Here is an 11,556-nt window from a genome sequence, read left to right as displayed (position 1 = left end):
CCATCACTTGATTTGTCCTAACTTATGCTGTGTTTTAAATAAGTGTGATGTGTGGTTACTACAGAATATTGATTATTACAAAGCAGCATTACTCAATCCGTTGATATCATCTAGGACCTGTCAGTGCCAGGCGCAGAGCAGACACTCAATAACTGGTTATGAAACGAATACGAGAATTATATATTCATCACATGGTGACACCACAAATTTCCGTGAAAGATTATCCAGACTAGTCATTTTCAGAAAATGTCGCTCAAAGGCATCTCTCATGAAACTTGATCTTCAAAGCCGATGGAAGAGTGCCACCCTGGTTGAAGGCTGGTGGAGACTGCCTGCCTCAGCCCCTGCCCCACCCCTGCCCCCTCCACCGGCAGGGCGGAGGGAGAGTCCTGGGGCAGCGAGAGAGAGTGTTCTGAGAAGAGCTGATAGGAGTCCCAGTTAAGCACAACAGGCTGTTTCTTCATTTGAATTCCTTCCTGAAACCCCAATACAATAATCGCAAAGAACCTTTTTAAAAACATTATCTTGCACAAAGGAGAAAAGAAAGGTACCCGAAACATTTCAACAACTATCTGGCAGGCAGAGTGATGATGAAGGAGCGATACGTGGCCTGGCCCAAGGGAGGAAGCTCCCAGATTGGTGTTGGTAAAGCCGGGCCAGTTACCAGACTGAGCCCCGAAAGGCCCGAGACTGGAGGCCCCGTTGCCCTAGAAGGCGGGGGGAAGCACAGGTTGGGGAACAAGGCTTGTGGAAGTCAGTCGACAGAGCCATAGAGGTTCCAGGTGTGCTGCCTCATCCACAGCCAGGTGAGTGTGCCTCTGTGAGACACCAGAGGGTTTCCCCAAGAAAACATGATGAAGGCAAGACTGAGGCTCCGGAACTGCAGGTATGATGGCTAGAGAGAGAGGGGTGGGGGGAGGGTGGATGAAAGTCTGCTGTCTGCGTGGTGACACCCCTCCACCCTGTTCCTTCCCTGCACTCGGAATAGCGGAACCAGCTGAAGACTCAGCCTACCAAGCAAGAGATCAAAACACTTAGCTGTTAACAAACTGACCCCCTGCCTGCTGACATTTAGGGGTTCCCCAGCTGAAGAGCTTAATTTAATCCCTCCCCAGTCACTCTATTGTAACCGCCATTAAAAATAATGCAAGAAAAAAAAAATTATACAAGAAAATTTCTCAAACGGAATATTGAAAGGGCTCTTCAAATGCTTGGCCAAAAAACTAATTGTTTTGAAAAAGACCTACATAAAGACTCACCCGTTAAAAGCTTTAGAACACTAAAGATAAAGAAAAAATATAAAAGCTGCTAGAGATTTTTTTTTTTTTAAATCAAATATAACCAAAGGCTGCATAAAAGCCAAAGAAGAACATCTTCAAATCAGGAGGAAAAAAACGTTTTTAAATTTAAATTCTAATACTCAGCCAAACAATAAATCAAGTATAAAGGTAGAATAAAGACATCTTAAATGGCTAAAGATTTTTTAAATCTAATAGCGGGATTAACCTAGGAAACATTGCAGTCCCATTGTGCTTGCTCCTCGCCGGCCCTGCTTGCCTCCCGAGCTGCGGGCCCAGCCACTCCTCCTAAGCCCTGGCCGGCTGCGCTTTGCTTCAACACCCAAGGCTACGTGGCTGCAGGAGACTGGGTGGCCCCAGAAGCTCTCCACTGGAGGCCAAAAGTCAGCAAAAGAGTAAAAGTTGACAAGAAGCAAGGTAGGGAGATCTTGAAAAGGTGCTTTGAATTAGGTCATTCAAAACAGCTAGAGACCATTTATTGACTTAATGCCAGAGTGTTGTGGTTTCCAGCAAATGAACTTTAAGCAAGTTTTACAGTATTTGGTTAGGACCTTTAAAACAATGTAATATCAAACTTCATGGGATGATGACGGTGATGATAATGACGGTAACGATGATGGTGATTACTGATTTCTTTTTTTTTTTTAGTAAAAGAAAAGCAACCACATAAGATGGTGAGTCCAGGTCTTCAAAAGCAGTCGGTGAAGATATCAAGCAGCTGGAGATTAGATTATGATTAATGCTATTTTGTTTTCTACATAACACATAGTTTTCGGTCAAATCTTGAAAAAGAGGACACACCTTCCTTGGGACAGATATCCGTTCACACTAGAAGCATAAATTAAGTACCCTATGCGATCATCAGAGGGATTGAGTCTATTTCTCTTCAAACCACAGTCACCTCCTCCTAGAATTTCTAAGCTGCGCACAAAGACAAAACTATGGTAGAAATTTTGCAGTTAAAATCGTATTCCTACAACACCAAATGTTGGCAAAGACGTGGGGCAACGGGAACTCTCGGCCACTGTTGGTGGGGACACAAAATGGCCCTTGGGAAACACGTTGGTGGTTTCCTATGGAACTAAACACACTGCTTATTTTCACAATGATTAAATGTATTGGGGTAACGCGGGTGAATCAAATGATACAGGTTTCAAGTGCACAGTTTATGATACACCTTCTGTGTATTGCGTGTGTGCCCACCATGTATTTGACCCTTTTATACCTTTTCGTGCCCCCTCACCCGCCCTCTGTGGTGACTGGTCACCGCCCTCCTGTTGTCGGTGTCTATGAGTTTTTGTTTATTTTGTGTTTGTTTATTTGTTGCTTCCAGTTTTATACCGCACCTATCCATGAGATCACATGATTCTTGACCTTTTCTGTCGGACATAGTTCATACACGATTAACAATGGTGCCCCAAAGTTGTGCTCTAAAGATAGATGTTTGTATATGATAGATATTTATTCATAACTGCCGAAGCTTGGAGACAATCCCGATGTCCTGCGGTCGGGGAATGGACACATGAACTGCAGTACGTCAGGCAACGGAATGTTATTCGGCACTAAAAAGCCATCAAGCCATGAAAAGACATGGAAGAAACTTAACTGCATATTAGCAAGTCAAAGAAGCCAATCTGAAAAAGCTACAAGCTGTATGACCTCACCTGTATGACCCTCTGGAAAAGGTAAAACCATCAGACAGTAAAAGGCTCGCTCATTGAGGGGGTGACCAGGTAGAGCACAGAGGATCTTCAGCGCAGTGGTGACTACCTGTCATTATCCACTTGTAAAAATAGAGTGTACAACGCAAGAGTAAACCCTAAGGTGATTGACAGATTCGGGGTGACTATCAAGGGTCCGTGTAGGTTCACCAATTGTAATGAATGCATCCCCTCTGCAGAACGGTGATGTTAGCAGGGAGGTTATGCAGGGCAGACAGGGGCTGAATGGGGAACCTCTGTACCTTCCTCTCCATTTTTCTGTGAGCCTAAAAGGGCATTGAACTGGGAGGTTTGCTGTGATTGAGTTTTAGGCCCATTGCAGAAGCAGGGCTTTATGGGGGAAGGGACTGCAGACCAGGAACTGAGCGCAACACGGAGACACGCCAGGGGCAAGCGGCTCAGGTGTCACAGCTGACATCAAAGCCACCTGGGTGCTGATGGTGCATTCACCCAGTAGGTATTAATTCCCTGGCCTAGATGTGCCAGGCCCTGTCTGAGGCTCCTAGGACGTAAGTGTAATAAATCAAACGCAGAAAGCCTCCGTTCCTCACAGAGCTTACTTTTGGGCAGGAAGTGACCAAAAATAGATAATAAACACATAAAATTAAATCATATAGGATTCTAAAGAGTGATAAATTGACGTGGGTTAGAAACAGAGCTGGGTTAGGAGATTAAAAATGCCAGGGAGGTAGAAGGTTCTGATTTTAAATGTGGTAGCTGGTTTGCTTTTACAAATAGGTAATTCAGTTAAGAGTCCTCTGGGTATGTAATCAGATCCCAAGTTTAAAAACCAGAAAGTGCCTCTGTGACAACTGCTAGACACTTAAAATTCACATAACACATCGGCTTAGAGGTAGCAGAGGCCTCTTCTCTCCTCTGTAGGTATTTATAGTTGTTCAAATAACACCACGTTACCACCTTCATTGTTTCACGGATTTAAGAAACAAGCTGAGTGTCCCAATCAAAAGCAAAGGAAAATGTGTGTATTTGAGAAATAATGCCTTCCCCTCTTTTCATCTGTCGGCTTCCATAGGTATTACCAATCCCATGTACTTTATGGGGTGTCTCTTCCATCAGCATGGGAAGACGTTTAAATATTTGAATTAAATATACCTTCAGAAGATGATGATTATAAGTACTGCGAGTGTGGTGATCTGCTTCACAGAGCAAGAAGGAAAGACCAGAGACCGGATTGCCTCGGCACGTGCCCCCTTCCTGGTAGAAGGTAGGCCCTGAATCACCAGTTGCTGCTCCGTCATCAGCGTGCAGAGCTTTGGAAAAGCATTACTTAGTAATTGAAGCTCATTGAAAATTGCAAAGGAGAAATAGTCAGCAAAATCACACATAAGAGCAACAATTACCGTTAAGATTATTTTGTCCTAGACTGATAAAACTATGGTTTGCGTCGGCTTTGTGTGGCTTTAAGCCCCTAAATTACTCCTTCATTAATCACTTCCTAACAAAACCCATGTGCTAGGCCTGGAAAAGAAAAGACCAAAGTGGTCAAAAATTTAATCTGACCAACGTAATTACTGAATAAAACCCAACAACTGCGAAATCTCCGTGAAGTGAGATTTCTTATCCTGAGTGCGTGTGGCAGGCATTTCAGGCAGAAGTTACCTGGGTAACGGATGGTGTTCTGTGCCAAACGTCTCGAGTCCGAGGCGGCTTTGAGAGATCTATGGTAAAAAATGTCTTCTTGGCAAGGGATTCGCTGTCGCAAGTCCAATCGCTGTTCCTGCTGGGTGGAAGTCCCCTCCGTGTGATGGGAGAAGCAGGTGTTTCCTCTGCCGGCTCCCAGGTGCACAGGCAGCAGGACCCAGGGTCAGTCACTAGAATGTTCCGTGTGGAGACTTTGAGTCCTATGTACAATGCCGGGAGGGTGGGCCGCTAGAGCCAGCTCATCGCACGAGGACACAGCCATAGCGTGGCGGCAGCAGTGTCTGCGGCTCCATGTCTGTGAAGGTGGCCTGTCAACAAAGCCATCCTTTTCCTTCAGTGGGACTTGTCTATAATCCCGGTCACGCAAACTCCTGCAAATGTCCCGTTCTAGCTCTTCAGTCTGCCCCCAGCCTTACTAGCAATTCCAAAGTTCACTGACAGCTATAATAAATTTGCTTTCTGTTCAAGCTTCCTTCTCCAACCAAGAAACCTGGCTAATAACGTCCATGTGGAAGCTGAGGTATTGCCCCTTCCATCTCACAGAAGAGGAGCAGTTGTCTGAGAGAGGCTGTGACTGTCCCTGGCTTCTGTGACCCCTATTTCTTAGCACCATGGCTCCAATATCAAAGAGATTCTTGAAAATAATGCATGGACCTAAGGAATTAATTTAGGGGTATATTTAGGGCTTAACCTTTTGGAATGAATGAAGTCACCATTTGAGGGTACACTGTGGGACAAAAGGAGAGAGTTAAGAACTGAACCTTAGGGATATTCACCCAAAGACGTGTTTGAAAAAAAAAAAAAAAGAGTCCACACTAAGGCAAACTAAGAGGAGGCTGATAAAATAGTAAGACAAGAAGCAGAAGTTAGAATCATTGAAACCAAAGCACGAGAAAGTGAGTACCAAGGCACTGACTGATCAACCAGAGCCTACTAACAATTCTGGTCACCAGTTACACGTGTGGAAGGCTTTCCCCACACCAGGCAATTCTCTGGCCCCAACTGGGTGTCCTACACGTCAACCCAATTCTGAGACTGTCTACCTGGAAATAGCATCAGACCCCACAGGCCAACAGCTCAGTCCTAAAGACTGCCCCTCCCCTCTCCCATGCCTCTGTTTTGATTTTTTTCCATAAGTTTATTTTGTTCATGAGATTCCACATATAAGTGAGATCATATGGTATTTGACTTTCTCTGACCGGCTCATTTCACTGAGCATAATCCTCTCCAGGCCCATCCGTGCTGTGGCAAAAGTGAAGATTTTCTTTTTCTTTCTTTTACAGCCAAGTAGTATTCCATTCTGTGAATGGACCACAGCTTTTCACGCGCTCATCTCCTGATGGACACACTCACTTTAAAATCAATAATTTTGGGACTGTGCAAACAGATTTTTTCAATACTCACTCACCCACAGAGACACTCACAGTCTTGACCCATCAAAAGCGATTCTGTTGGCTTTTCACCTAAGTGGCTGCATTCTTGATTCTAGGTCTTACTAGTCGAGCATCCCAACCAGAAAGAAGAATCACACCAGTTAACTAAATCTAAGATAGTGACAAGGAGAAAATGGGCACATGAATCATGTAGAAGAGATTAGACACAGCTCCCCAAAACAGGCTGCTGAGATTCACATCACGGCGTAGGATGTGGCGCATCTAAAAGCTCTCGCTACCCGCCACCCAACAAACCAAGGCTGAAAAAGAACTGGAGGAGGGGACCCTTTTCTAACCTGACACAGAATGATCATGAGAAACGTGAGCGGTTCTGCTGTCAGCCTCAAAGTCACTGTGAGTTGCTTATTTCATGGGGTTTGACCAAGAGAGTGTGTTTATAGTTACGTACACATCTAGCTATGCAAAGGTTACAGTATTTAGTTGAAGAAAATGTTTCAAACACCAAAGAACTAAATATTTATAAGCGCAGGATACAAAGGCGGTGCCTTTTGCTTCTTATTGCATACCTGTCAGGACCTGAAATAGCTGGGGCAGAAGAACCCAACAAAGAACAAAACTCCTGTTTAATGGACAGCTCTGTTCTCCAGGCCAAGTGTAGAGTTCCAGAATCCTAGAACGGGAAGGGACTGGGAAGGCCATCTGATCTGAGCCCCGCCTGTTCCGAAAGAGGAACCTGAAGCCTGAGGACGGTGAGGAGCTTCCCCACGTTCCTATTCAGGCTGGAATTCAGGCCTCCTGAGTTCCCACTGCTTCTCTGTGTCAGGGAGGCGTGGAGAGAGCAGGGCCCTCTTCCTGGTGTCCAGCAGAAGGCCAGCCCGATGCAGTGGCATGGACAAACCACGCAATAACATAGATCACCTTTGTCGACAGGAAGGGTCCTCCTTCCTGGACGCTACAAAGTCTGGAGGCCATTTAAGAAATGATAAGCTCACAACAGTTGAATGAAGCTTATGGCACGTGGTAAGACTCTGATTTCTACCCACCTTTCCCCCCGGCAAAATAAGATTCCTGGGAATATACTTTGTCTTCATTTTAAGAGGTGAATTTTATGATGCACTTTATTATCTTGATAAAGTCACGTTCATCATTAAATTCCTCTTTCTTATGGCTTACTCATAGACAGCCTCTTTCTTTTCTCTCCGGTCCTTTTATTAAAGCCTTGAAAATTTCTATAATCCTCCGCCCACACATTCCTTCCAGGGACTCCTGTCCTTTCCTGTCCCTTGCAGTTAGCAGGATTGCTACAGTCTGAGTCTACTTTCTTTGATAGTCTCAGAGAAAGATCATTTTATATCTTTCAAGATGAAATTCTCTCTCTTCCTTTGTGAGTCCACAGTGCAGACGTACTTTTCCTTTCTTATAAAAGAAATAAAATCCCATGTGTATTAATTATAGAGTGTTGCTTCCACTTCTAAGGATTCCTGGGGCACTTACAAGCATTTAATAATTCTCATTTCACTTGACTGATTAGTTTTGTGCTTAAAGTTTTAAAACCTGGGAATTAGGCCTTACACTGCTTGGAGGGATGCGTTCATCAATTTTTGCTATGCAAATTCACAGGGTCGCTGCTGCTTTCTCTGCTGTAACTCTCCCTTCGTTCAGAGGCAGATCAAGACTTGGGCTGGGGCTCCATTCTCTGCCTTTAACGTCGGTGTTTCTAAAGAACCATTCGGATGATGGATGCGCCGTGTGCTTATTTCCCAGCAAATGTCTAGAGCAACTCTCCCCAGTGAAATGTTTGGAGGCCTTTAAGGAATTTGAAGAACTGAAAACATGACATACATCTCACAGTCTTGATACACCTACGCGCCAGGGACACAGAATGTTACAGATGGTAAGCCTCTTGACTGGAAGACAGGAAACATGTTTGTATTTTAGGCAGGCAACTAACCAGCTACAGGGTCTCAGCCAGGCCACCTCTTGGCACTCTTCAGCTATGACACTGAGCTACAGAAACTCTTGCGGATGTGGAGGGCCAGCGCCCAGTCCCTCTGGGGGCACCGAAGAGTTGTGAGTCCAAATATGAGAAATGAAATTACTCAAAATCTTCTTGTGTGATAGGCACACCTAAAGGTTCACTGAAAAAGCCCTGTGTGAGAAAATGGGTGTGAACATGCTGAAAGCCCTGGCCAAGGGTATGTTTAGAATATCTAAGAATCGAATATCTCTAAAGAAGCTCTTCAGGTTCATTTCGTTACTTACATTTCGGGGTCACACCCGTAATCCTTTTATCCTATGTGTCCTCCACAGAGTGCTCTGTAAATTATGTAACTCCCACCCAGAGTTTCTGGGTCTTCTTTCTACTCCTTCAAATTTCCTAAGAAAAATAAAGAATTCCTTCTACTCAGTAAGAAATATAATCAACCCAGAGGACCGAGTGCTTGGAACAGGAAGTTCTCCTGGTGACGCTCTGCCTATGTTCCCGGCGGCACGGCGCTGCCAGCACTTAGAAGCTGGAGAGAAAACTGACCTGAAACTCACACCCGAGTCTTTTGGGTCCTGCGTTTAGCACTCACTTGGTGGATGGTGGACGTATCAGTTCATCTCATGAGGCTCAATCCCTGAATGAGAAGTTAGAATGTTACTTCCTGTACTGGTCATGCCAACCAAGAATCAGCTCTAGGATGAGCTCCCTTATCATGGGGAGACCAAGGGACCCTGAGGTCTCTCAGGTGACCCCAAAAAACCTTCCCACTAGAAGAGTGTTTTTCCCATGAGGAGATGCGGACCGGAGTCAGGGGCAGGAGCCCGCAGAGAAAACCCTCCAGGAAGAGCCAAACCAGAACAGCAGGAGGAAGGTGTGAACAAGGTGAGGCAGCCACTCCTTCTTTCCCAGTCCCGTGGCAGAACTGGGGACACCAAGAGGAAGACTGGGATGACAGAATTTCTCAACAGGAACTTGGTGGTGCAGCACCTTGGAAACGCACTACGGGGCCTCATTAACAGCACAGGGGCCATCAGAGCGGGAGAGGAGTAGTCAGAAGAAGGAGCAGGTCAAAGGACTAGCGTGCAGAAGCTGAAGATGACCAGGGGTGGAAACCCCAAGTACGGGGCCCAGAGAAGGAAGGGCTGTGGTCACTGAGAGGTAGGATGGAGGTCAGCTCCACGTGGTGGGCAGGCCTTTCCCTGCACGCCAGATCCCTTGGACGGTCATGGAAAAACAAAACCTACAACTGTAAACAATTAACTTGTACGAGTAGTGAGCATCTGGAGTGCAGTGAGCCAAAGGCAAATTAGGCCTTCTTACACACACGCACACACACACACACACACACACACACACCATACATGGGAGAAAAAAAAGACACGAGAAAAAGACAGCACTTTCTTGGTGCTGGTTAGGAGTTGACTGTGGACTCCTTCCACCAAAGGGCAGATGAACAGTGAGGTTCTTCCTCGGACTTCGAAGCATTTCGGTCAAAGCAACGGAGGTCTCAGCCTGTCGCTCTGACATGCACAGGACGCGATGGGCTGTGAGCCCAGCTATGCACTTTCCTGGGCCAAAGAGACTGGCCCCGTGTGAGCAAAACACTCTTATCTGATGAGGCCCCAGAAGGACGACTGTGCGTGAGGACGTTGGGAATAACACCGGGTCTCTGCTCCCCTGTTCCCTCCTTGTTCTCTTTCTGCTCTCGCTTCCTTTTCCACAGCTGCACTGGGCTCTTGGTTCCTTTCTAGCTTCCTGCGTGGTTTTGATTAGGAAGGGAAAATGTCACTGGGAACAGGAATGCCCCTGGTTTTTCTCCGCCCCTTTCAGATTGTCCATCTTTCTGTTGTATGTTTGTGCCAGGAATATACAAATGTTTCAGCCCAACACTGTCCTTTTTCCCCTATCCCTTTTTAAGTCTGTCTTGGAAAAAGAAGTATTAATGAAACGATCAGACTACTCTCAAAACTATTCATCTTCAAGGAAAAATAAACTAATCAGACATTTTGATTTCCAGTCCTGGCTCAACATTGAAGTCTAGAAGGGGCCTTGTGAATTTTATTTGGAGCTCCTGGTGTTAATTTTCTCATCTCTAAAAATGGCAAAGTGGGATTAGGTGCTTTCCCACATACTCCCAGGAGATTTTATGCTTGTCTTTGTCGGGTACGTTGGGACCACCTTCATGAGATAAGCCAAAGTGGGACTTCTTACCTGCACAGGAAAATGAAGACAAAAAAAACGGAAGTCTTGTATCTATTTCCCTAATGAAATTAAAAATGCCTAAAAATAAAGTTTACAGCAGTCCCTCTCTATATCGCGGTTCACATATCACGGCCTCATTGTATTGTGGGATTTTGAAAAATATTATAATTATTTATTGTGGATTTTCCGCTGTATCACGGGATTTTGTGGTTCTGTATACGTATGCTGTTAAAGTTACGTAGATTTAAGAGTGTAGAATAAATGTAAGGGTCCTACTTCGCGGGGTGGGGGAGGGTCTAGAACATAACCCCCGCGATCAGTGAGGGATACTTACTGTGTTCCAATTTATTAGCACCGTCGTATGCATGGCTTAGCTGCAGAGGGGACCCAGACTACAGAGCCCTGCCCAATACCAGACACCGGGAAGCAGACAAGCTGTTTGCTGGGGGCTGCACTCGCTGCCGTAGCGGCCGCCAGGGGCCTGCGACCTGGGAGAAGAGCATAGAATTTCTAAGATGCGGTTGCAATCCGAGCCCCATTACCTGCAGGTTTAGGATGTGGAACTAACCTCTGAACCTTTCTGAGCCTCAGTTTTCTTAACGGCCAATGGGACGAGCACTCGCGCTTCAGATTTGGGGTAAAACAGGCGACATAATGTGTAAGGAAACGATTCATGGTGTATAGAGGACTTTAAAATATTCTTGCACAGAAGCAGAGTAAACTTACACAGGCCTTAGACCGCGAATTGAGGAAGTTGGCCTCTGTGAGCACCTTCCAGGGTTGAGCATCCTTTACGTCGTGATATGGCTGAGCTTCTGCCCCAGGCTGCAGCGCGCTGGCTCCGGATGACCTGGGGCCGTACTGCTGGGTCCAGAATTTTAAGGAGGGAGACTAGGAGTTTCATCAACCCCACCCTTGGCCCTACGTTGCATAGTGCAGCTCCTCTTCGAAGACATCGATAGGCATGTCCGCTCATCTTGTTAACCTCTAACTAACACTAAGGTGTTCGAGTTCAGGGCTCCGTGTGCCGTTGTCATCCAAAAACAAACACACAAGCAAACAAAGTTCTAGTCCCGAAACACAAGACACGTGTCCTTACGTCCATGTTTATACATGCAATCTAAAGAAGAAGGGACGAGACACATTGGTCGTAAATAGGAAAAGACGTCAAGTCATGTGCTCTGTTGTTCAGTCCAGTTGAGTAGTTCTTACTTTTATGTTACCATTTATTGAAAATGACCAAATTGCAGCAGAGAAATGACTGCTTGTAGAGTCACCTGAAAATCTAAATA

Source organism: Furipterus horrens, unplaced genomic scaffold, assembly GCF_987537825.1.
Source record: "Furipterus horrens unplaced genomic scaffold, mFurHor1.1.pri manual_scaffold_12, whole genome shotgun sequence".
Classification (NCBI taxonomy): domain Eukaryota; kingdom Metazoa; phylum Chordata; class Mammalia; order Chiroptera; family Furipteridae; genus Furipterus; species Furipterus horrens.
This window is presented reverse-complemented; position numbering follows the sequence as displayed.